The sequence below is a fragment of the Martes martes genome (genome assembly GCF_963455335.1).
Source record: "Martes martes genome assembly, chromosome: 2".
NCBI lineage: Eukaryota > Metazoa > Chordata > Mammalia > Carnivora > Mustelidae > Martes > Martes martes.
Genome location: NC_137889.1, coordinates 125,879,108 through 125,905,414, shown reverse-complemented (window position 1 = coordinate 125,905,414; position 26,307 = coordinate 125,879,108).

Below are 26,307 nucleotides of genomic sequence, written 5' to 3'. Positions count from 1 at the left end.
CCCAACCATTGAGTCAATGCATCGAAGTGTCTATGGGGATGGATCTGAAAGTAGCCTCACTCTCGCCAGTTGAGCATTCCTGAGTCCCCCAGGGAAGGTGCAGACATGATTAGAAGACCAGAAGATTCCTGAGTTGGGTCAAGGCAATGTGTAGAGAGTGGATCTGGAGCCTGGACTGCCAACCATCCACAGTGGGATATTGTCACAATGCCCAGGCACTAGGAAGGAAAAAGTCACATCTCAACCGAGGTCAGCAAAGACCAGAGAAGAGTGCTCAGATGAGACGCATAACTTGGGTCTCTCCTGAGCAAAAGGGCAGAAGGATGGTAAGGAGAAGAATCCCGCAGTTGCCTATGTATGTACTGAAACCCGCCGCGTATTAAAAAGAGGAGACTGAGTTACTTTTGACATAACAATATGTTTACATTGTAACAGAAATGAGGGCCTAAGAGTTAAATTATGTTCAGTTATAGAAAACAAAGTTCAACTTCTGCTCACATGAATAGTCAATGCATTCTAAGTCAGCTACACCTGTCTCCCAGGTCACACTCTCTCAAACATGCCTTCAGTAAGTGAAATGGCAGAAAGAATCACCAGCACAATTAAAATGGTTCTCTCTCTATATTGGAAGAAATACATATTGAGTTTTCATAACTGAAATGCATGCAGGACCCCATTCTTTGTTCCATCATTCCTATGGCTCTCTTTTCAGTGGGCTGAAAGAACACAACAGTTTGCTTGGATATGTAACATACTTACCAAAAGACAAGAGAAAGGAGAAGTTCAGTTTCTTAACTCTATGCTTAATACCTTTCTGTGTTCGAGAATGAGACTGAATATTCTGTCATCTTGGTTCTAGGCATTTCTAACTCTACAAGTGACTCTAGAATCATATCACATTCTATCTTGTTTTCCACTATTAAGTAGGGCACAATGTTCAGTAAATACTTGTTGATTAATAAATTAAAATATTATATTCATAAGCTGGATTGGTCAGCAAGACCTGGGGCAGGTTATATATTCATACTTTAATATGAACCAATAGAGTATATGGAAATTTAGTTAGATAATGTGGTACTGAGACTCTACCTGACCTAAAATCCTATGATTTCTAGTCCAAACCACCCAGTATAATAGCAGTTTCATCTTTAGGGATAAAATCCTATTGATTCTCTTATAGAGAAGCAGCATTATCTTTTTCTATCCTCAGTCTAGCTCTCCAAAATGCTATTTTTAAGAAGCCCCAGGTAGAAAGGCAAACAGCAAGGTGGGTTGGACTTGGTGTTAGAAAGGTGGAAATAGATCCTTCTTCTACCTTGTTGAGAAGGACTACTCAAATAGGTCAGATAGGAGACTGAAAACCCATTTGTGCTGCCTAGGGCAGAGCTCAGTGAGATTATTAAAAGGTAGAAACTGAGAACAAATCTATTACAGAAATGCAATTAGCTGTGGAGAAGAGTGTCTCAAAGCCATCCAGATGGAACCAAGGTGGCTCTTCTCAGTGAGCAGGACATGAGGCACGTAGCTGCTCAGGCCTTGAGGGCCTAAGGAGAGAGAGTGAGCAGAGGCGAGCATGTTTGTGGAGATCCCAGTGCCCAGCAAATGTGTCCCTGTACTTACATGCTGGCAGCCTGCCCAGAAGGAGGCAGCTCAGCTGTTGGGTCTGGTGGCAGTCTATTTTTTGCTCCTGATGATACTGGGAGCAAAATCCCAGCTCTCTAGTCAGCGGGGCATTTTCCAGCTCTGGTAAGCATTCAGTTCAGTGGTCTGTGCAAATCAGGAAGGGCTGAAAGAATGACAGGCAGATATACCTACCCTTTCAAAGAAGAGTTAATTTGAATGTTTTATGGCTAGTTACACTATGATACTTATAACCAGAGTCATAGCCACCAACCAAGATTCTTTAAATCATCTTTATTATGAAATTCTAGAGCAGAAGGGACTTTGGAGTTTGTCTAGTGTTAGGAAAGAATCGGGAGAGTTTGAGACATAGCAAAATTACACAGCTATCTCATGGCAAAGCCAGGATGAAAACCCAAATCACCTGACTGCTAATCCAGGGATCTTTTCATTATATCTAACAGCTTTTGTGAATATGTAAGACATTTCTCTCTTGTCACTGCCCAGTCATCATAGCTCCCTTCCCCCAAGTATCTGAAAAGGGTGTCTCTGAGGGCAAATATCTGGAAAGATTTTACAAGTTTTGTTTAGAAGCTTTTCACTTGCTGCCAACATCCTTTCTAACATTTTGTGACATTTTCTTAAATATATTTATTCTTCTAACTGCAAAGATGAAAATAATAATTTAAAACATATAGAAATAAAAAAAGAAGTTTTCATAATTCCCAACCTCTAGAGATAGCCACAAAAAAGATTTGGTGTACATCTTTTAGATCTTCTTTATATACACTTTATATATAAAAAATCTGTTATATAATAGACTTTACATATATATTAAACATATATCATAAATTTATAAATATATGTATAAAGATACAAAATATATGCTTTAATATATGAGTTGTCAATACTGTAATGCAGCAAGATAGGAAAACTCAATCACATTATTAAGCTTCTGCTGTTTCAGAAGAGGCATACTAGTTATTCTTGGTGGATGGGAGATGAGCTACTGAATATCTAAAGAGTGAGATTTCTTACTCAGAGAATGATTGGCCAGGACTTTGTTTATAAAGTCTATACTCTTTCCCTCTCTCCCTGTCTCTTTTTTTTAAGTCTATACTTCACCACCACTCCAATGCACCCTCACCCCTCACCACCCCCATTCTTAACATATTGTTTTTTAGGTCCAAAGACAGGAATTTAGGCTGGGATCAGGGTTGTGTACTCGGAGAATAAGAAGATAGTGGGATTGGAGAAAGTGTTGGTTTCCAGAAGACAGCAGGATGGGGATATGGCATGTTTCTAAAGCCCAGGAGCTGGTGGGAGCTCCGGTAGTGATGGATGTGCATGTCTAGGTAGGCCAAGAACTCAGCACCCCAAACAGGACACTAAAAATAGTAGTGCCAAGGCTTGCACAAGGAGAGCTAGACACTACCAGGGGAGTTGCCAATCCACAAACAGATTATGCAGGCAGGAAGACCAAGCACTCAGAGATAAACTCAACTGCCTGATAATCAGGGACTTCACCCCCAATTATCCTTAATCACAAGCCCTAGAGTTCTTTTATGATCCTAAATGGTGAAAGGAGTTCCCTGAAAGATGACCGTGATTAGATTTCTCAGCAACTCTGATGGAGGGGACTGAGTCTCATTGAAATAGATTTAGAGGGACACCTGGATGACTCCATCAGTTAAGTGACTGTCTTCAACTCAGGTTGTGTATCCCAGGGTCCTGGAATCAAGTCCTGCAAGGGGTTCCTGCTCTGTGGGGAGCCTGCTTCTCCCTCTGCCTGCCACTCCCCCTGCTAGTAGTCTCTCTCTCTCTCTTTCTGACATATAAATAAATAAAATTGTAAAAAAAAAAAAAATGGACTTAGAAAATTAAAGACATATGATGATTCTTTTCCTTATGAGTTGTGGAGCAAATCAAACATGTAACATATATGTGATATGATATAAGATTTTATCTTATGATGTATGTATGATGTATGTATGTATATGATGTAAGATTTTATTTACGTATCAGGATACCTAGTGATGTAAAAATTATTTCTTTCAATTTGAACATCTATCTACCTCACACTAAATAGATAAATTTATTCAAGAGAGATTAAATACTCAAAAGTAAACAAAACCTCAGAAGAAATTTTAGGAGACTATAGGTATAAGCTTTGGATCAGCTAGAACTTTATATGATTTATATCAAAACAAGAAATTTAGAAGTGAAGCTGATGGTTACCAGAAAGGAGGTAGGTAGGGGCGATGGGTGAAATAGGTGACGGGGATTAAGGAGGGCACTTGTAATGAGCATCAGATGATGTATGGAAGTGTTGAATCACTATATCATACACTTGAGACCAATATTACATTGTATGTCAACTAACTAGAATTTAAATAAAAACTTAAAAAAGCAATTTATAAGTGATAAAAGATGTATATATGATTCATAAAAATGTAAAAATTTTGGTATAGAAAGACATATAATTGATGAAGTTAAAACAAATGCTAGATGAAGGGAAAACTAGCATAGATACATTAGATAAGGGGTTAATATCAGTAAAATGCAAACAACTCCACAAATTAATATGAAAAGATAAACAATGAAACAGACATAACGGCAAACAATATGAATAGAAAATTCACAGATGAACAAATCCAAATGATGATTAAACCCATAAAAAGATGCTTTATTTCACTAGTTTTCAGGGAAATGTAAACTAAAATGACAATGATATTTTTCTTCTCATTCATTAGATAGTTTTTTGAAAGAGATACACACACACATTGATACTAGAAATTTAAGTAAAATTTAAACACACACATATACCCGTTAGCCCAGAAATCCCACTTCTGGGAAATCTATACCACATAAATATTACGGCATATGGATAGGAAAAGATTCCTGTAATAAGACACAGAAAAAGCATGAAACGTAAAGGAAAATGTTGATAAACTGGCTCTATTAATATTTACTTCTACATGCCAAAGGATGTCCAGAACACATTTGAAAGAAAAGTTATAAACTGGCAAAAGATAGCTGTCATTCATATAATGAGCAGAAACTTAATACCAAGAAATATTTGTTTTATCTATATGAAATGGCCAATAATCAGTAATTTTTTACCTACAAAAATGGCAATTTCATGCAATTCAATCTACTACAAAGAATTTTTCCAAATCAATAAGAAAAACGTAACCAACCCAAGCAGAATAAATTGGACAAAGGATATAAATTCACAGATGAGGAAAACCAAATGACCAATAAATGAAAATATGCTTAACTCACTAGAAATCTGTGAAATAAAAGCTATGATAAGGGCCCCACACTGGGCATGGAGCCTACTTAAAAAAAAAATCTATGCTAAGATAGTCTTTCATATTACAAAGGTTAACAAAGATGGAAATATATTGGTTAAAATGTGGGGAAATAGAAATTTTTACACACTATAGGAGTGCAAATTGGTACTAGTTTGGCAATACCATGTGAAGTTGATGAAAAGCATAGTAGCTGACCCATCAACTTCATCGTTGGATATACACACCAACTAGAACCTCAGAAGACTTGTACAGGAGGATTAATGGAGCATGGTTTATAATAGTGAATAACTGGAAACAATATGGATAACATGGCATTTTTAAAAAGATTTTAATATTTATTTATTTATTTATTTGAGAGAGAGAGTGAATGAGAGGGAGAAGGAACTAGAATCTGAAGCAGACTGTGCACTGAACATAGAGCCTGATGCCAGGTTGAATCCCACAACCGCAAGATCATGACCTGAGCTGAAACCAAGAGGTGGACAGTTAACCAACTGAGCTACCCAGGTGCCCCAGTAACATGGTATTTTATAAATAAATATCAGATACATAAACTGTGGTAGAGTCATCTGTCAAAATTAAAGAATTGGATCTACATGTATCAATGTGGATAAGTCTTAAAAGATACAATGTTAAATAAAAAACAAATTGCAAAATATACCTAAAGTATGAGCCTAGTTATAAGAATTTTAAAATTACAGAGAACTATATATACATAGTAAACGCGGTTGAGAACAATATGTAGCTGATTAAAGATAATGGTTAGGGAGGGGAAAAAGTGGAATGGAAGAGTAATGAAGAGGTCTTTATAAATAACATTTTAAAAAATCCTGAAATAAATATGAGGAAATGTTAACAACTATTTAAAAAAAATATATTAGGTACTTCAGTGTTTTTGGATTTTCAGCTTTTTTTCCCTGTATATTTGAAATAAAGAAAATAAAAAGTTTCGATATATAAGATTCCAAGAACAAGGATGTTTGTAAAACTGGGACCAATGCCAGCATCCATTGACAGGGCAGTAGTTGAGAAAACCAGGGTACATTCATACCATGCACTTCACTCATTTGTGGCTTTCAACTAACAGAATTGGGCTCTTTTTAAATTTAACTATTAAAAATAATGCAACATTAATTTAGTGTCTCACATTGCTGAAGTAATGAAAAATGGAATCCTATGATAGATAGTGTTCTGAAACTGGCTGTGTAATATGTCATCATGTAGAAGCAGGTGACATCATAGGTGAATGTTTGTCTACTTGCCTCATCCTGTTTATTAATGATACATTTTCTTCCCTCTGCCCCTCCTGTGTCTTTGAAGTTTTCACTCGGAGTGTCATTTACCAACCTCCAATTCCTCTGTGGTTATGGCTAGAACCTCTGGGTCACATCATTTTGCAGGAGAATAAATTATGACACCAGGGTCTTTGGTTGGATTTCTAATTAAGCAGAAAGGCCCTTAATAACTAACTCATCAATTTATGTGGGTGGCAAATGTCAGAAAGCACTTTGGGATTTCAGCCTTCTTCTTCCCTGTCAAGGGAAGTGTCCCTCCACCATTTTGTACCTCTGTGTCCATAGAACCTTTTTTAAGAGTTTAGTTAACCCCCATCACTGTACAACTGTACTTCTAGGTCATGCCAGGCAGGAGATTAAGTTATAGACATTCTTAAAGCATCTCTGCTGAGTAGCCGAGGGACTGGAGAAAAAGTAGATAATGGGTGTAGGACAATACTAGTAATAGATAAATGGCTAACAGGGGCCCCACATGTCAGACCCCCCTGTGCTGTCTCCATGAACTCAGTTCTGTCTGAATACAGCCCATGAAGATTGTTGCCCTGTCACCAAGGTTACACCATTATTTGAAAGATTCAATAACATTCAATCGTTCCTTAAAGACATACTTCTCTCTCTAAACTCTTCCTTTGGCTGATATTTTAAGAGCTATCTCTATACTTTGGATGTGTAGTCTACTGATGTTCAACAGCTGTGAAAGGATCACTCATATACCACACCATGGCCTTCCAAAGCCCTTGTCATCCAGAAATAAAATTCCATTTCTTAGGAGGAAAATGAAAGTTGAGTTTTTTTTTTTTTTTTAAATGTTGAGAGTTTCTTCTCACTACAGCAGATTGGATCAAAATCTCCCAAAGAGGTGCAGAGACAAAGAGAAATGATCTGAAGCTTCCTGGTGAAAGCAGGTCACATTATTTTCCCTTCCTCCTCTTTCCTGTCAACACTTCTGCAGGAGGTATGCCTGCAGAAAGGCAACTGCACACATGGGCTTCTCCAGCCTGGGAAACAGGACTTGAATTGATAACCATGAGCACACTGGCCACTTGCAAAACTGTTCCCGATTGAGTATTTAAAAGCATTTTTGGTCAGTTGAGGACAAAGGAAATGCCCTTTTCTATGTTGTTAGAAATCAAGTTAACAACTTCAATTGCTTCCCCTGCAGTGGCTAGCTGATTTCCAAGATCTTCTTTACCAGTAATGGTTTGGATGCTAGGGCATTCTTTTAGTGATGCTGACATATCTGGACAGTAGAGCACTAGTGTCATACTGGGGTAGCTAGGGGGTATGGACTTGGCAGGGGGAATCTGTAAAACTCAGAATCCAGTTCCCAGAGACAGAATAACATTAGATGTCAAATGTGGCATATTAAAGAAGAAAGTGTCTTTGTTTTAGATTATATCTAATTCACGGTACTAATGCCCACTCAAACATTAAAAGTACTCCCCCCCCCCCAACAGATGCATTTGCCTTTCTTTAGATGCACTTTTAAACCTCCACCTGTAATAATTCTGGCCTTATATAGAGCCCATAAGCCTAAAGTCATACATTCTCCTCATCAGGATTCACTTGAAAGAGCCTGTAATCTTTCTGGTGTGCAAAAAGCCCTACTTTTTATTTTTCTCATACTTTTAAGTAGCTCTCCTAAAAGGTAACAGTGATGGGTCTGGTCCAGGACTGGAGACTGTTGCCCCCAGTGAATGGGGGAAGGAGGCCTTCAGGCACCACACATTCCAATTTAAAATGCTTCTGTGACAGATGCTGAGACTTCTCTGTGAATTAAGTTTTGGCTTCAGGATCAGCTCATAGCCTGGGAACCAAGAGTCCTGAGGTATTAGCCTGTTTCTGCATGAAATTCTCTCAGGAGCTTAAAACACATCAGCACTTTCTGATAGACTGTGCGTTTTAAGGTTTTACATCTTACCTGATTGTATTTGGGGAGGTATGGAAAGTGAAGGGTTAGAGGCTGAAGATGTGGAGGAAGGGTCAGGATTCTTCAGAGGTCAGGCTGCTGCAGGTTTATCTGCATACCACCTCTTTGGGGGCTATGTCTGCTTCTTACATTCCTCATGCTTTCCCACTATTCACAACATAATTCGTACCATCTAGGCATTCCGCCATTTTTGCTAGCCTTGACATAATTAACTCATAACTCAACTACCCAGACTGATATAAATTTGTGATTTTCTTTATTCAGCATTTGCATGTGTGTGTGGGGGGAGGGTAGAGGGAAAAGGATTCTCTATAGAAAGTGAGCAGACTATTTACCATCAATGTCCCTGGCAGGCCCTGGTATCCCTTATTTAGAGATAAGTACAAATTGAATTTCCAATAATAAAAAGTATTTAAACAGCTTATTCTGATCTTGAATAATGAAAGTTAATTGCACATTCTTGAATTTCTTTTCCCCAATTCCTGTAATTTATCTAAAATTTGTAGAGAAATTCAATACTCTGATACATTCTTCTAGAAAGCTTTAGTGCTCTAGACATTTAGGAGTACTTTTAAGAATTAAACTAAGTCAGCACACTTCAGTGCATTTTCCTTAGACTTCTCAAATGGGGAATTTGGAGGTGGGGAGCCCCTATACGACGCATAAGAAACCAATGAGGGATGCCTACTGCCCCCTGCTGGTGAAAACAAACCAATATTCTTAAGACCTCTAAAACATTGTGCTGAAACTATAGTAACAACTTCACATGATTTTAAAGAATTCTAAACATTAAGCTTTTTTTGAAGGGAGAGAGGGGCAGAGGCAGAGAGAGAGGAAGAATCCTAAGCAGGCTCCATGTCCAGCGCAGAGCCCAACACGGGGCTCCATCCCACAACCCTGAGATAATGACCTGAGCCTAAATCAAGAGTCAGATGCTTAACCTACTAAGCCACCCAGTGACCCCAATATTTAGCTTATTTTTAAAAGATTTTTATTTATTTATTTATTTGACAGAGAGAGAGACAGCAAGAGAGTGAACACAAGCAGAGAGAGTGGTAGAGGGAGAGCAGGCTTCCCGCTGAGCAGGGACCCCCCCCCCCCCCCATGATGCAGGGCTCAATCTCAGGACCCTGGGATCAGGACCTGAGCTGAAGGCAGATGCCCAATGACTGAGACACCCAGGCGCCCCAATATTTAGCTTTAAAAAAAATAAAATCAAGCAGTAAAAAGCAACCACTTGGTTTTTCTCAAATTATACTCCCATTCCTCTATCGTCTTAGTTTTGTTTCCAACCAGGTTGATTATATGTCATTTGAACTTTAAGGGCAGTCTATACCAAACTGTTGACGTCTCTTAGGTACTAAAGTCCCTTTTATTTGTGATGATAGATACATGTATAAAACTTTCCTTTAAGTGTTCTTTTTTTCTTTTTTTAGAGAGAAAAAGATTTATTAGATAACAGAAAAATAGATTCTACAAAACAAACAAACAAAAATTTGTAATAATTATCACCCAGAAAAGAATAGAATGGGAACTGACATCTCACAAGAACCCCATTTGACAGTAATAATTAAGATCTGGTTTAGAAGCCACAAACTCCTTTAGTGCTTGTTTGGGAAATTCTTGATCTCTTGATTCTGAATGGTGCCCTTCCTGGATAGAGTCTTCTTGTCTGCAGGTTTTTTTTCCCATTCTTTTTTAAAAAATTATTTAAATTCAATTAATTAACATATAGTTTCAGGGGTAGAGTTTAGTGATTCATTAGTTGCATGTAACACCCAGTGCTCATGGCATCAAGTGCCTTCCTAATACCTGTCACTCAGTCACTCCATCCCCCCACTCACCTCCCTTCCAGCAACACTCAGTTTGTTTCCTAGAGTTAAGAATGTCTTGTGGTTTGTCTCCCTCTGTTTTCATCTTACTTCATTTTTTCCTCCCTTCCCCTATGATCCTCTGTTTTGTTTCTTAATTTCCACATTTGTCTGGAAAACAGTATGCAGTTTCCTCAGAAAGTGAAAAATTGAGCTGCTCTATGAGCCAACTGCACTAATAGGCATCTACCCAAAGGATAGAAACATAGTGATCAGAAGGGGTACCTACGCCACAGTGTTTAGAGCAGCAATGTCCACAATAGCCAAACTGTGGAAAGTGTCCAGATGTCCATCAACAGATAAGTGGACAAAGATGTGGGATATATATATATATATATCCCACATGGGATGGAGATATATATATATATATATATATATATATATATATATGTGTGTGTGTGTGTGTGTGTGTGTGTGTGTGTATATATATATATATCTGTCTCATGGAATATTACTCAACCACCAAAAATATGAAATCTTACCATTTGTGATCAGAGTTTTCTTCCCATTCAGCATGTTGAATAGATTTTGCCATCCCTTCTGCCATCCCTTCTGGCTTGCCAAGTGTCTATGGAGAGGTTTTCTCCTTCCATCCTTGCATTCATTGCTTCAAGCCTGTTTCCCATCTCAGTTATTATATTTTTCACTTCTGACTGATTTTTTTTAACTCTTTATCTCTGTGGTAAGGGTCTCCCTGAAGTCATCTATTCTTTCCTTAATCTGAGTGAATATTGTTAGGATTGTTACTTTAAATTCTGCATCAGGCATGTTACTTCTATCTGTCTCACTTAGATCTCTGGCCATGATTTTCTCTTTTTCTTTCATTTGGATGAATTCCTCCATTTTGGCTTTTGGCTAAGTATCTGCCTTCTTCTGGGTGCAAGAAAAGTCCATTTGTTTCCCACTTTGGAGAGAAATGGCTTTATGAAGAAGAGGGTATGTAGTACTCGGAGTCTGGCACTTGAACTAACATCTCTGGAATGTGCTATGTGCACTCTGCTGCTCTAGCCTTCAGGCCGGTCATCTGCAGAGGCTCTCCTGGCCTGCTGTGGACAGTGTTTTGTCCCTGGTCTGAATGTGGCCCAAGTTTGGACTAGGTGTACTCTGCTCTGCTCATGAAATGCGACCTGACGCTATCTGCATTAGAACTGCAACCCCCCAGAACTCTCTAGTCAGGGGACACAGCAGGGGCTGGCCACTCTGGGACTGAGGCAAGCTTGACTGAGAAGAGCAGCACCACCATGTTATAAGGGGTTGGGACTTGGTGTCAGCAGATTAGGCAACCTTTGTGCTTGCTGTGCGGCTGACTACCCCAGATGGCTCTGTGTTGATGCTGACAGGCAGGGGAGGAAAATGGCCCTGGCCACCTCTTTTGTCCCTAACCTGCTGCCTCTCAGGAAAGCCCTCTGAGAAGAACAAATCTTCTCCCCTGGGTGTGTCCCAGGCCTTTTCCTGATCACTGTTTCCACACCATCTGCTTCTGGCTTATTAACCTGCCTCGTCTCCTCACCAGGAGAGGCACAGTGCCCTGCAGCTTCTATCCCAGCCACGCCTGCTGACTTTCCAAACGCCATCTTTAGGGATGTGACACAGGCAGGAGCCTGCGCTGCTCTTCTGGGGGGGTTTCACAGAGCTGGGAAGTGGGGTTTGGTGGGAGCATGAGAGGCAGCCTGTGCTGGTTCAGTGCTGCCTCCTGCTGGTGCATCTGTGTTTCTGCTGAGGGTGGGGAGAGAAGTGCCGGCCGCTCCTGTGTGCCCAGAGAGGTGTCTTCAGGAATACTACCTCTCAGTGACTCCTCCAAGAAGGGCAATGATCTTCCCCGCTGTGTACTAGAGGCATTCTTCAGTTGGCTGTTCCTATGGCATCTGCCCTCAGGGTGTTTGCCTGCCTTCTCTCCGGGAGCAGGGCAGGACCCTCAGAGCTCTAGGCCAGCTAAGCCCACAAACCTTTCAAACTCTAGGCTTGAAGCCCTGCTTAATCCAAGAACTCATGAAATTGGCCCCTCTCTTTTTCCCAGCAAATGGATTTGGGGAAATGTTCTCCTGTGGGTTCCCCTGTGTGCTCCTCTCTCTCTCTCTGTTTCTGCCTCGCTTCTGCCACCATGGCTCCCTCTCCTCCGTAGCAGTCCTGATCCCTTTCTGCCCCAAACCACGTCCTGCTCTTCCTACCCTCTTTGGTGAGGTTGTGGAGTTTGTTCTGTCAGTCTTCAGGCCTATTTCTGGGGTATTTAGGATGATTTGGTAGTTATCTCTTTGTGTTCCACAGAAAGACCAGTGTAGGGTCCTCCTAGTTGGCCATCATCTTAGCTCCTTTAGAGCGAGCGTTCCTTTGAGACTATGTCTTGAAAGTAATTACATGGGGGGCGACTCTGGCTGTAGCATGTGCTGAACTTGGCGTCATACGTAATAGCTGAAGTCTCAGCTCTGACACCTATTTAGTTGGGAGACTTCGGCAAATCCCCTACTCTCTTAGATCTCATTTGTGAAAATATAATAATAATATATAACACGCAGGGTTGTTATAAGGTTTAAACGAGATTATTTCAACGAAAGTGTTTCTCAAAGAGCTGTACAATTGGAAGGCATCACAACTAAAGGAGCACATAAGTATGGGTTTGCCCATGTAACTATTATTGGACAGGTATTTGGCACAAGCACTCTAGAGCATAGTAAGAATTAAACATTAAACTTTAGACATTCTTTGAGATTAGCATTATTACCACTGTTTAATATTTAATTCTTACTCTTCTCTGGGGGACCAGATTCTGTGGAGATGTAGATTTAGACATTCACTGACTGACTACTTGAATCCAAAAATAAAGTGCATACGTAAGAAAAACATCTCGCAGACATAATAGAAGAGTCACTCCTTGAAGCATTCTTTTTTTTTTTTTTTTTTAGGATTTATTTATTTGAAAGAGAGAGAGAGCACATGAGCAGGTGGAGGGGCAGAGGGACAAGCAGACTCCATGTTGAGCGCAACAGAGGGCTCAGTCTGAGCACCCTGAGATCATGACCTGAGCCGAAGTCAGACACTTAACCAACCTAGGCACCCAAATGCCCCTCCATGAGGCATTCTTAGAATGCACTTTCTTCAATAGTATGACTACCAGTTTTAAATTGGTCTCAGCCAATCTCACTCTTCTGGGAATAATGAAAACTTATTACACTGACAGTTTTGTGTGGGGGTTGTGCTTTCTGACCTGGGTTTTTCTGCTACAAAGGGTCTATTACTGATAAGACAACCAGAAAATTAGAAACCCTACAAATTCACCAAAATTATCTGACTGCTGCTGCCCAACTATTTCTTAGTTCTTTTCAATCAGTAGCTTATACTTTTTATTTGGATTTACTTTTTAGAATTCTTGGTCTTTAATCTAATTTTGAACCTTGGCACTGCCTCTTTTAATCCATAAAGAATATTCTGGAATTTTAAAAGAACTACAAGAAGTGAAACTCAAGATATTAATTTTTGTTTTTGTGTTAGGGTAAAAGGATTGTCATATCTTATTTTGCACTCATTCTGTCCCCAGTAGGTTTTTCTTTGCTCACATCTCACACAGAGCATACTTAATTTAGTGAATTGATTTGGTTGTATGATAAACACTGCAGAGAACCTATGAGAATCACCATCAGAAAAGACAGAAAAAAAGCATATCAAGGATGCACCGAAACTGTTTCAAATATTGTGTTCTCTCTGAGTTTCTAGAAAAAAAAAGTGGTTGTGAAATTAACTTTGTACATAACTATAAGAAATGAAGTATCTTCTTAAAAAAAATGTTTTGACCATTTTAAGAGGAAGTTATAAAACACAAAGGGATTAATCAGAACTGGGCCTTTGTGAGCTTATCCCCAGACTGAAGTCATGTGGTTCCTTTGGGAGAAACCTGGACTAACTCCTCTGGGAGGGACCTGTCCATTTCTAGCAGAGGAAAGGAGAACCACTGGGGCAGCAGGCTATCATAGTCATTCCCAAAAGGGCTCAACCCACAAAACGGCCCTGAAAAGAATGAACTGTGCTGTTTCCCATGAAAGTGGATGACACTTGTAGGTAGGAGTAGTAAGGCAACACGGATCCACAAACACCTGGGTTACTTATGTTGGCCATGATGGTGCCAATGGGAGAATGAGAGACAATGATCTGTCCATAAATTCCTGAGTTCACAGTCTCATTGGATCCTCTTTGATCCCCAGCCCAACCATTTCTACATATTCTGTTATTGTTCCAACTAAACCCCATTTCTTCCCTCTCTCTTGTAGTTATAAGGATGAAAATTTGACCATCTCTTTCTCTTCACCATGATTACTTTTCCAAGTGTCTTGGCCACCATGTGTTCTTTACCCAATTCTACTGATTTAATACAGTCAATTTCTACCAATAAAATTTAACTATGTATGATCACATCATTATGCCTATGTGGTATAAAGTGGAACGTCTTAATTTTCCATTCATACTAATTATTAAATAAAATTTATTTTTATTTTTTAAAAATTTTTTTTTTATTTATTTGACAGACAGAGATCACAAGTAGGCAGAGAGGCAGGCAGAGAGAGAGGAGGAAGCAGGCTCCCTGCCAAGCAGAGAGCCCGATGCGGGGCTCGATCTCAGGACCCTGAGATCATGACCTGAGCTGAAGGCAGAGGCTTCAACCCACTGAGCCACCCAGGCGCCCCTAACTTTATTTTAATAAAATGTTTTCTTAATCTCAAATACTATCCTACAGATGTCAGCATATAATACCATAGTTTTAATATTTTCTGGAAAATAATAATGCCCATTAGTGTGTTCATTTACCTTTCTAATGCTACTGAATTTCTCAATGAGTTTAATTGTTATTAAAAAGAAATAAATGATTAGATTCCAAAATATATTTGAATTTCATAGTTTGTCATTTCATACAAGAGAAATACTCAGCCAATGTTTTTGCCTACTCTTCCTATGAAGATTTCACTTATCTTAGAAATGATTAATACAGAGTGACTATAAATAGTATGCTTAAATAGCTGATACATTTTCTGTGTAGTTATTCTTTTGCTGTGGGCTTTAACCTGTTAGACTTTATAATGCCATAAAAGAACTGTAAAGATACCCTCAGCCTGGAATTTTTTAATCAAAATTTTCTTCCATTTTCAGAAGGAATAATTATTCAGGAACCTTGTAGACTAATTATTTCTTAAGAAGATAGATCATTTGGTAATGTGTTTTAGCCAACTGTCCAAGGTCAGCAAAATGCTGTGGCATGTTCTTTTTGATGGCCCCAGGCAGAAAACCACAGCATTCTCACTATTAATATCTCTTGACCTTTTGATTTACAAATAGAAGCATCTCTGTGGCCTTTTCTTTCTTTTGTATATCCCTGAAAAACCAAGAATCTAGGGCTTGAGATAAGAAATATTTTAATTTACTTGGTTTTAAGCCATAATCCTAGGCTTTTATATAATGTATGGACTGTTTATTCATTTCATGAAATTTTCTTAAGCACCAACTAATGTGCACATTACCATTTTATGTGTCAGGAAAACAAAGGTAAATAAATCGGATATGCCCTCAAGGAGCTTATGGTTTAATTGGGGAAAACAAATATAACAAAATACTACAATGTAAGGTAAAAAGTAGGAAGTACCATAAGAGAAGCATAGACAAGATGATTGGGGCGGGGGTGGGAGGATGTTCAGAAAAGAGATATTATTGAAATTTTGTGGGCTGGAGGCAAAGAGAAGGGAATTGACGGTTAATCTGAGAAGGAAGTGACATTTGAACTTGCTCTTGATGGATAGAATTTAAACATGTGGAAAGAAGATGTAAGTGTGGACATTACAGATTGACAGAATAGCATGATTAAGGGCAGGGAGCTCAGAAAATATGGGGTGAAGAAAAAAAAAGCTTCAAGTAGTTCAGTTTGGCCAGAGAACAGGGTGTATAAATGAAAGATCATGGAAAATAAAATTGGAAAATTATGGGGTGCCTGGGTGGCTCAGTGGGTTAAAGCCTCTGCCTTCAGCTCAGGTCATGATCTCAGGGTCCTGGAATCGAGCCCCACATCCGGCTCTCTGCTCCGCAGGGATCCTGCTTCCTCCTCTCTCTCTCTGCCTGCCTCTCTGACTACTTGTGATCTCTGTCTGTCAAATAAATAAATAAAATCTTTAAAAAAAAATTGGAAAATTACTTTGAGAGCAAACCTACAGGGCTGTTAATGCCAGATGATTGGAATGTAGACTATTTTACAGACAATGGAGTCCCACTGTAGGGGAATGCCACATTCAGTGTGCTTCAGGGGTGTGTTGGACTAAATTGGAAAAGGAGGAGCCTGGAAGTGAGAATACCAACACCCTGGATATTCTACAACAAACCAATAAGAAATAGCCTAGATTGTCTAGAAAACAGAGCCTGAAACAAGGATTAAAATACTGATACATTATTTGGGACATAAAAACCTAGGCCAGTGAGGCAAGGAAGAAGGAAAGAAGGGCAGGAAGGATATGAAGTAATGGCGAAGAAAAATGCCTGTCAGAATTAGCGTCTAACTTGTGAGAAGCCATGATGAAGCAAAGTGAGTAGCTCAGCAGGTCTGTTCCTGGCTGGCCATGAAACATCTTGAAGTATGGTATAAGGAAAAACCTTGCTTCTAGTGTTCCTCGGGAAGGACAAAAAAGAGGGAGTCTACTTCTCAGCTACCTCCCACTGCCTGTTTCTTGTTGGTCAAAATTGGCCCCACTGAGAATTAATTACCTCAGAAATCAAGTGACATCCCCAATTCCTAAACTCACCAGATCCTGCAACCTAATGTATGGTGTTTCATCTAAGTCTGGATGTTACAGGAAGAGCTAACAATTCTAGGTGAGTGCTGGCTGGCTTGGCTGTGTGTGTGTGTGTGTGTGTGTGTGTGTGTGTAGTTGAGAGTTCAGGAGTCAAGGGGCTACCAAGACAAGTGATTGGTCAATCTCAGCCAGTGTTGGGTAGGAGAGCAAGTAGGAGATGTTATCTGAGTTTCTGAAGGTCCTAAAAGTGAGCTGTGACCATGATATCTAAGGAGGTGCATATGCTTTATGTTGGAAATAATGATTCAAGAGAAAAGAAGAGCATTCATTCATATCATAGTTAGGGAATAATTATTTTGGTGGGCAATCATGTTCCTTGGGTTAAACTCTTTTCCCTGCAACATTATTTAGAAAATCTCCTCCCTCTCAAGTTTGAAGACTGAGAACCATTGGCCTAAAAATATTCCTGGATATGGGGCTCAGTCAGTTAAGCGGCTGCCTTCAGCTCAGGTCATGGTCCCAGGGTCCTGGGATTGAGCCCCACATTGGGCTCCCTGCTCGGTGGAGAGCCTGCTTCTCCCTCTCCCTCTGTCGGCTGCTCTGCCTACTTGAGCTCTCTCTCTGTCAAATAAATAAATAAAATCTTAAAAATTTAAAAAAAATATATTCCTGTATATTATCTGAGTTAGTGTGACTTCAGTATTACATTTTTTTTCCATTTCAATTCTATGACTTGTCATAAAATTTTGGCATGTATGGACCCAGTCTTTGGAAGAGGGGTTCAGAACTGTGTAGTATCAAGTTCAGCATCATGAAGTTCATCATCCGTATGAGGATGGGACTATAAACACTAGTCTGGTCATAGTGGAGCACACTTAGCTCTCTCGTTTGCAAGGACAATAATGTCACAAAAGAGCCATCTGCAAGAAAAAATTCTCAGTTGCAGATCACTTTTGAGTACTAGTGCCAAAATGTAATAGTTCCCCCTCAAGACTGAAGAGGGAAAGGAGACCCTTTTCCTACTTTTAACCTACCAAAAGCTGACACTAGCCAAATTTATCCTTATTTTTTTCCTTGGATTTTTTTTTTCCTAATCTAAAATAGGCCTGGTGCACTGAAAAAGGAATTAGAATTCCAGTCAAACAGTCAGCCTCAAGTTGCTTCTGCCTCTGTGTGAAGCAAATAGCTGAGAACAACTCACTTGGAAACTTGGTCTCCTTGACTGGAAAATGAAGATAATAGTACTTACCCAGCTAACCTCAGGGACTGTTTAAAGAACTAAATGAGATAGATCTCTGAAAATACTAAAGTGCTTTTCAAAGTGAAGTTACTGTGCTTTCTGTAAAGTTAAAGGCAGTCCTCTTTAACTGGGTGAAGTCAAAGCATGGACAGAACTTGACAACTGAGACTGGCTCAAGGGCTGGAAAAAAAAAAATGCCTCAAATCTCTGCTTCACTCACAGTGTGGAAAAATGCCCAAACCACACTGCATCAGATAGGGTTAAACTGATCCTAAATGTTTTAGGAATTTTAAATGCCTAAGAGACTTAGCCAAGCCTTCATCTACTAAATGTCATGCTGCTAACCTACTATTTGTAGGTTTCCTCAGTGCTTTGAAGATTTCTCTAGTGGCACTGGACTTGCTTTGCCTTTGATTTCAAATTCCAGCCAAACCATTTACTATATGTATGACTTGGAGCCTTTTTAATTTAGCTGATCCTCGGTTTCCTCATCTATAAATTGTGAGTAAAAGACCTAATTTGTAGGATCTTTGTAAAGTTTAGAAACAATATTTCTAGTATACCTGATACAGTTAGTATTCAATAAATAACAGCTTTAAGTATCTGTTGTTATTTTTAGCATGACACAGTAGTAAGAACAACAGCTTTGAAACTGTACAATCTTGTATTTAAATCAGCTTTGTCACTAACAAGGAATATACCCCTAAGCAACTTAAAACTTTCTGAAGTTGAGTTTTGAGACAATGATGTCTTCAGAGCATAATTGTGAGAATTTCAGAGATACCTGTAGTAGATTGAGTGGTGGTCCCCCAAGAGATATATCCATGTCCTAATTCCCAGAACCTGTAAATGTGACCTTATCTGGAATAAGATCTTGCAGATGTCATTAAGTTAAGGATCCCAAGATGAGATCTTCCTGGGTTATCTGGATGGGTCCTAAGTCCAGTGACTGTCTTTGGAGCACCTGGCTGGTTCAGTCTGTTAAGCATCTGTCTTCTCCTCAGGTCATGATCCCAGGGTCCTGAGATCAAGTCCTGAGTTTCACATTGTACTCTCTGCTCAGTAGAAAGTCTGCTTCTCCCTTTCCCTCTGCCCCTACCCCCCCAACTCATGCTCTCTCTTTCAAATAAATAAATAAAATCTTGGGGGAAAAAAATCCAATGACTGTTCTTATAAGTGACAGAAGAGGAGAAGACACAGAGAAGAGGAGAAGGCAATGTGACCACAAAGGAAGAGATTAGAGTGATGCAAACACATCCTAAGGAACAGAAGAGGCAAGGAAGAATTCCCCCCTAGGGCCTACTGAGAGAGTATGGCCCTCCCAACACCTTGATTTTAGACTTCTGTCTCCCAAATTGTGAAAGAATACACTTTTTTGTTTATTTGTTTGTTTTTAAGTAGGCTCCATACCCAGTGTAGAGCCCAATGCAGGCTTGAACTCATAACCCTGAGATCAAGACCTGAGCCAATAGCAAGAGCCAGATGCTCAATGAATGGACTGAGCCATCCAGGTGCTACTAAAGTTCTTTTTTTTCCCCCCCATTTTATTTTCTTTTCAGTGTTCCAAAATTCATTTTTTATGCACCACACCCAGTGCTCCATGCAATACGTGCCGTCCATAATACCCACCACCAGGCTCACCCAACCCCCCACACCACTCCCCTCCAAAACCCTCAATTTGTTTCTCAGAGTCCACAGTCTCTCATGGTTTGTCTCCCCCTCCGATTTCCCCCAACTCACTTCTCCTCTCCATCTCCCAATGTCCTCTGTGTTATTCCTTATGCTCCACAAGTAAGTGAAACCATATGATACTTGACTCTCTCTGCTTGACTTATTTCACTCAGCATAATCTCTTCCAGTCCCGTCCATATTGATATAAATATTGGGTATTCATCCTTTCTGATGGAGGCATAATACTCCATTGCATATATGGACCATATCTTCTTTATCCATTCATCCATTGAACGTCATAGCAGCTCCTAAACTTCTGTTGTTTTAAGCCACCAAGTTCATGGTAATTTGTTCTCAGAGTCCTAGGACACTCACACAAGATCTCATGCAGAGTGCCTGGTATGATGCTGGTATGTGACAAGTGCTCAGCAAATGGTGGTCCACAGTGGGTTCCTCACTTGTCTTCACTAGCTCCTCAATGAGTAAATACCTGTCTGAATCCATAGGTGGCTTCCTGAGAGTCTGCTGCCAGGGAGCAGGGAGCATGGTTAGCCTCAGCCCATGTAAGACAAAAGCCTGACCTGAGTTTTGTTAACACCAGGCTGTACCATAGCAACTGACACAAGGATTCTTCTACTTTACAATGGCACAGATCCATTCTCATTATACATTGAAGAGTTTGTTCTCCTAAAACTCTCACTACTGCCCCAAAGGTTTAGCATTTTAAAATAACAACCACAAATCTCTGTTCAAAGGAATGAACAATACACTTAAAGATTCTTCTGGTAACAATAGCTTCCCTTATCCTGAAGTGCTATAAAAATTCAGAGAGTAACGTCACCCAGTTGTGGAAGATGAAAGAATAGTAGCTAAAATAGACAGTCATACCAAGGCAGGGAAACGATCTGTTGTCTCTGGGCTGAAAAATGGCCCTGAATGCTAAAAGATAAAAATCACTCTATAGGGGGTGTATGAGTGCATGTAACAGACTTCTGCAGCCTGTGTTTCTGAGCTTAGCCTCTGGAAGGAAGCAGGACTTTTGACTTACTACTCCCAGGAGCTGGTCTCTTAGGTGTAACTCTGTTGGAGCCAAGTATCTGTCTTGGTGGGGCCCAAAATTTACAAAGCGCAGGTGATACACAGCAAACATGGAGCTTTAAAAACTCTAACAGATTTTAACTTCTTCATGAACCGTCATCCTGTGTAGAGAAATGATCATAGCAAACCCTTACTGGTTTTGGTTCCAGGAACTCAGCTAATGATTTGATATATAGCAACCATTTAAACCTCACACATTCTAGGAGGTGGTGCTATTAGGATCCCCATTTAGCAGATGAGCAACCAATGTTAGAGAATTAAGTTATTTGCCCAAGGCCATATAGCTCTCAAACGGAGGAGATTCATATCCAGGTCATCTGGCTCCAGAGTTCATGCCCTTCCTCACTATGAGGAACTGTGAGAAATAAAATTAAAATTGCCAATCTTAAAAGGATCTATTCATGTCAAGTGTAAATAGTCTCCTTCAAATAAAGTCAGTTTCTTTTGGGTAAATGCTCAGTCATGTCCTTGTGTCTAGGACAGAGGCCCTGCTGGTGCATGTAGTAGACATCACTACAGAGAGTATAGCTGGGAAGTCCTACAGTCTGGTCTTTGTTGGTCTCTTCGCCTGGCTGGTCTCTAGCACTGGCAGTGTCTAGTAGCTGGCTATTTCATGCCATGAAAGAGTGGTCATGAGTGGCCAGAAGGGCACTTCTACTACAGCCTGGTGACACTAAGAATTTCATGGAGGTGTGTCAACTCTCCACCTCAACCATCTACTCCCTCAGCTTTGGCACTGAGTCCTTTCAACCGGCTGAGCAGGCTCTTGGTCTTCTCTAGGCCCACTGAAACCTTGGAATCCTTATAATGTCAATGTCAGCTCCAATAAACAGGAAAAGACTACCTTTGTCCTTTCCTGACTCTCATCATGCTATCAAGTGATATCCAAACCACCACCAGATGCTGCTCCAAAGGAGCTTATGGTATTCCCAGTCTGCATTCAGGGAGGTTGAAATCCAAACATTACAACTCAAATGTGCAAAAATGTTGTTCTCCCTTATTTTCTATGATGGATCTCAGCTTGCTATGGGGCCCTATTCCCACTCAGCAGCAGAGAGAATTTTTAAAAACTTAAACTTCAGTCTGCTTTTAGAAAAATCTCTTTCAGTTTAACTTTCTCTGTTTGAGGTAAATATTCAATCAATGCAAAGTTAAATCTCCCATCAGTGCTGATTTTCTGAAATCCCTCAAGAGGGCTCTTTTCTCCTCTCTTCCCAAGATGGCCTCTAAAGAGTGACCCAGTCAGGAATGGGAATTCTGGTCTTCCCACTAGCAGATTTTTTTTTATGAATCTGGTCTGGTCTCTGAGTGATCTCTGCTGGTGTCCACAAAGTATAATTGATCTTGGTTGGTGTTGTAGGGGTTATGCTAGAACCCACTGCTGGTTAGACTCAGGGGTCCCTGCCATTTGCTCCGGGTATGAGGCATCCACCTTTTGTGACCTTCTCGTTTTCCCCTCAGGTCCCTGCAGATTCACTGGTTAACCTGTATACTCCTTTCAGGTACAAACGGCACCACTCATTTGGAGGTGGAGGTAATTTGAGGCAGTAGCTGAACCTACAGTGAGACAGGCTCTTCTAATAAATATGGTAGAAGAAGTCTTTGGCTTTTCCTGGGTTTGCCGTGGAAGCATTTCTGCTCTCAGTTCCTAACATCACGGTTGCCTCTAAGAATAATTCCATAATGTAACTGAGTGGTTCTTCTGGATGTGGTGTACTTAGCTGATTTGTTCTTAGTCACATAACCTCCAAGCCTCTTCTGTTCAGAGATTCCATGAACTACCTAATATGCTTTTAATTTTCCTTTTCTGTTTAGATGACTCCAGTGGAGTCCGTTGCCTGTAACTCAAAACTCTGACCAATGCAGTAACCCTCTCTCCACTACTCCTATTTCTCCTCCTCTCAAAACATAAATCAAAGTATAACCATGTTTACAAAATTCACATAAATTACTTTAAGAAATTCTATCAAACTAGAGGGCTATCTGTCTTAGTCAAGGCTGTCTTGGTTTTAAATAGGAGCCATTAACCTGAGCTATCTTTCATCTAAAAGGAAAAATCACTAGGATACTAAGAGCTGTGCAGTGGGGGCACCTGGGTGGCTCAGTCAGTAAAGCATCTGCCTTCAGCTCAGGTCATGATCCCAGGGCCTGGGATCGAGCCCTGCATCATGCTCTCTGCCCTGCCAGGAGCCTGCTTCTCCATCTCTCTCTGCATGCTGCTCCTCCTGCTTGTACTCCACCCGCCCCTTGCCAAATAAATAAATAAAATCTTAAAAAAAAAAAAAAGAGAGTTGTGCAGTGCTCTGGGAACTGGAAAACCATCAGTAGACAAGGAATATTATTTATGCTTCCTTATGCACAGTTCCTGAATTTATATTACTTAAGTTTCAGCTACAAATACAGACTACCTATTTCTTGATGTCAATTCCAAATTCTTGAAAGAAAGATCAAGCCTAGAAGAAGTCTTGATGGGGCACCTGGGTGGCTCAGGTTAAGCCTCTGCCTTTGGCTCAGGTCATGATCTCAGAGTCCTGGGATCGAGGCCCGTATTGGGCTCTCTGCTCAGCAGGGAGCCTGCTTCCCACCTTCTCTCAGCTTGCCTACTTGTGATCTCTCTCTCTCTGTGAAATACATAAATAAAATCTAAAAAAAAAAAAAAAAAGAATGTTCTTAGGGAAAAAAAAAGAGTCTTGTCTGAGAGAAGTCCAAGGTCAAGTTGGAACCATTGTAGGACGGACTGCTCTGATTTTCCTTTTCTAGAAATTATGTTAAAGATTCTAAATATGCCATGGTCGTTATATTCTAAATCTTTACACCTTGTAAGAAGGCACCAGAAACTTCAAGTCAACATATAACCAGTTTTACCAACCCAAGTTTTCACCAGACAACTCAATCAATGGTGGAGTCCAGGTCTTTAGGAAGGCTGAAATTTACTGGCTTAAGTGGTATTTGGAGTTCCTAAATGAGATGAAGAACTATGGCCTAAAAACTCTAGGGACCAGCCATGCTCTAAGTAACAGAACAAGATGGGACATTTCCTGTTGCCTCAGAATTTTGGCTAAGGGCCCAAAACTGAGGACAGTAAATACCAAGTACTCACACAAAACCTTTTTTTTTTAAAAAGACTTAATAAAACATGGAAAAAACAGTCCATCAATTACCATCCCTTCTAGACCTTCTATATGAGTAGTTTTTTTTGTTGTTGTTGTTTTTTTTTTTGTTTTGTTTTTAGAGAGAAAGAGAGGGAGGGAGAGTACATGCACACATGTGCACAGAGTGATAGAGAGGCAGAGAGAGAATCTTAAGTGGGGCTCAATCTCATGACTCTGAGTTCATGACCTGAGCTGAAATCAGGAGTTGGACGCTTAACCAACTCACCCATCCAGGTGCCCCAAGACTAGACATTTTTATTTTTATTTTTTTAAAGATTTTATTTATTTATTTGACAGATAGAGATCACAAGTAGGCAGAGAGGCAGGCAGAGAGAGAGGAGGAAGCAGGCCCCCCACTGAGCAAGAGCCTGATGTGGGGCTTGATCCCAGGACCCTGGGATCATGACCTTAGCTGAAGGCAGAGGCTTTAACCCACTGAGCCACCCAGGTGCCCCAAGACTAGACATTTTTAAATAGATTATCAGAAAGGACCATGTACAAATAGAGAGATCTTTGACCCCTCTCTCCAAGAGACATATTCATAGGGACAGGCAAGCCTGCAATGAGAAGAGATGGTCATCTTACTTCCCACCTGGATACTTGCAAAGCTTCCCACACTCAAAGGTCCAACTTCTGCTTCCCCAGTAGAGCAGACTTGATACACTGGGGAACCCTACAACAACTTGATCCTGCATGAAACAAAATTTTAATTACACAGGTAGATAAGCACCTAGGGTAGAAAAAAAAAAGCCAAAGTAAAACAACAAAGCTCTTGATTTGAAAATAAAACAGCAAGTAGGTGCATATACATGAAGGACAAAATTACTCTGAAGGCAGGTGCTCACAATAATCCAAGAACTGGTTGTGGGCTGAAGAATAGGTTATATTTCAGGATTGAGGAGCATACAGGGAGACCCTAGCTGTTTGGTATACTGCTGTGGGTCATACAGTTAGTCAGTCATAGAGTCAAGGGCTCTGGAAGAACCCAAAGAGTACAGAGATAAGATTATAACAACACTGACAGGTAAAATACATTTACATCTGATCCCTCTTCCCTGGCTCTACACAGAGAAGAAAGAGAGAACAAGAGGTAACAAATGAGAGGAAAAAGAGAAAAGGGAAAAGAAAAGACCACGCTCTTTCCTTCTCAGGGACACCAAAGCTACGGGATAAGCCTGATATGGAAACAGGCAGATTTTACTTAAGAGGACCTCAAAAACCACACCTGAGAGTGACTGGAAAATTATGTGTGGGAAAGGAGATCTAAAAGCATATTTGCAGATAATGACAGGAGAAGAAAAAACTCCATTGAGTTTTGGCCATTCAATAAACAAGTTACTCTCACCCAAAAGGCAAGCAGCCTGACCCTGCTTCATAGTTGTCTCAAATTATTCTGCATAAACTTGGGTATGATTCCATGAAGCAGCATGGAAATTAGCATTGGACAAGGAAGTAAGGAAATCTGGCCTCCAAACAAATTAAAAACAAATCTCATGGTTCATGTTTTTATAGACTTATGGACAACACACCCCAAATCAAACCCACAGGAAGTATACTTTAGAAGATGTCTGATATAACCCAGTTAGTGCAAAAGGTGCTTCCTCAGGATCTTTGTCATAAAACTGGCTCTGCTCTATTGCCTCTATTTCTAGAGGATTTCTTTCTGACTTATTGAGAAAATAATGCATATTTGAACCTCGATCATATGGATACACTAGGAGAAGGGATAAAAGGTAAGTGAGGGGTTCAATAGAACAATGAGGTATGAAAGCTAGTCTCAGAATTAGGGGAGTAGATCATTTATTTTGTTTTGTTTTGTTTTGTTTTGTTTTTGTGATCACAATATCAAACAGCACATATTTAAAGGAAGAAAAAAATTTAAGATTAATATAAATGAAAATCACCACATATCGATGGGCCCCAGAATGTTGCATGGTAATGGTAATGCAACAGGATGTTGAAATATTGTTAAAATATAAACACTGTATTTTCTCTTTTTTTGTAGAATTAGATAATGAACCTAGAATGTGAAGTCCTTTTAATGAGATCCTTCATTTTCTGAACTACTAATTTTAAGCAAAATTCCTCTTATAAGTATATATTAGTTGAAAACAAATGCTTATTTTGAAGTTATTCTATAAGAATTACATATTTGTATCTAGATTATCAGAAATTTTAAATTCTTACGGTTTTTTTTTTTAAATAAGTAATAAGGCTGAAGTGTTCTTGTATTTTCTTTTTCTTTTCTTTCTTTTTTTAAAAGTAATTTCTGTGCCCAACGTGGGACTTGAACTCATGACCCCCAAGATCAAGAATCATACTTTACCAACTGAGCCAGCCAGGTGCATTTGTCCT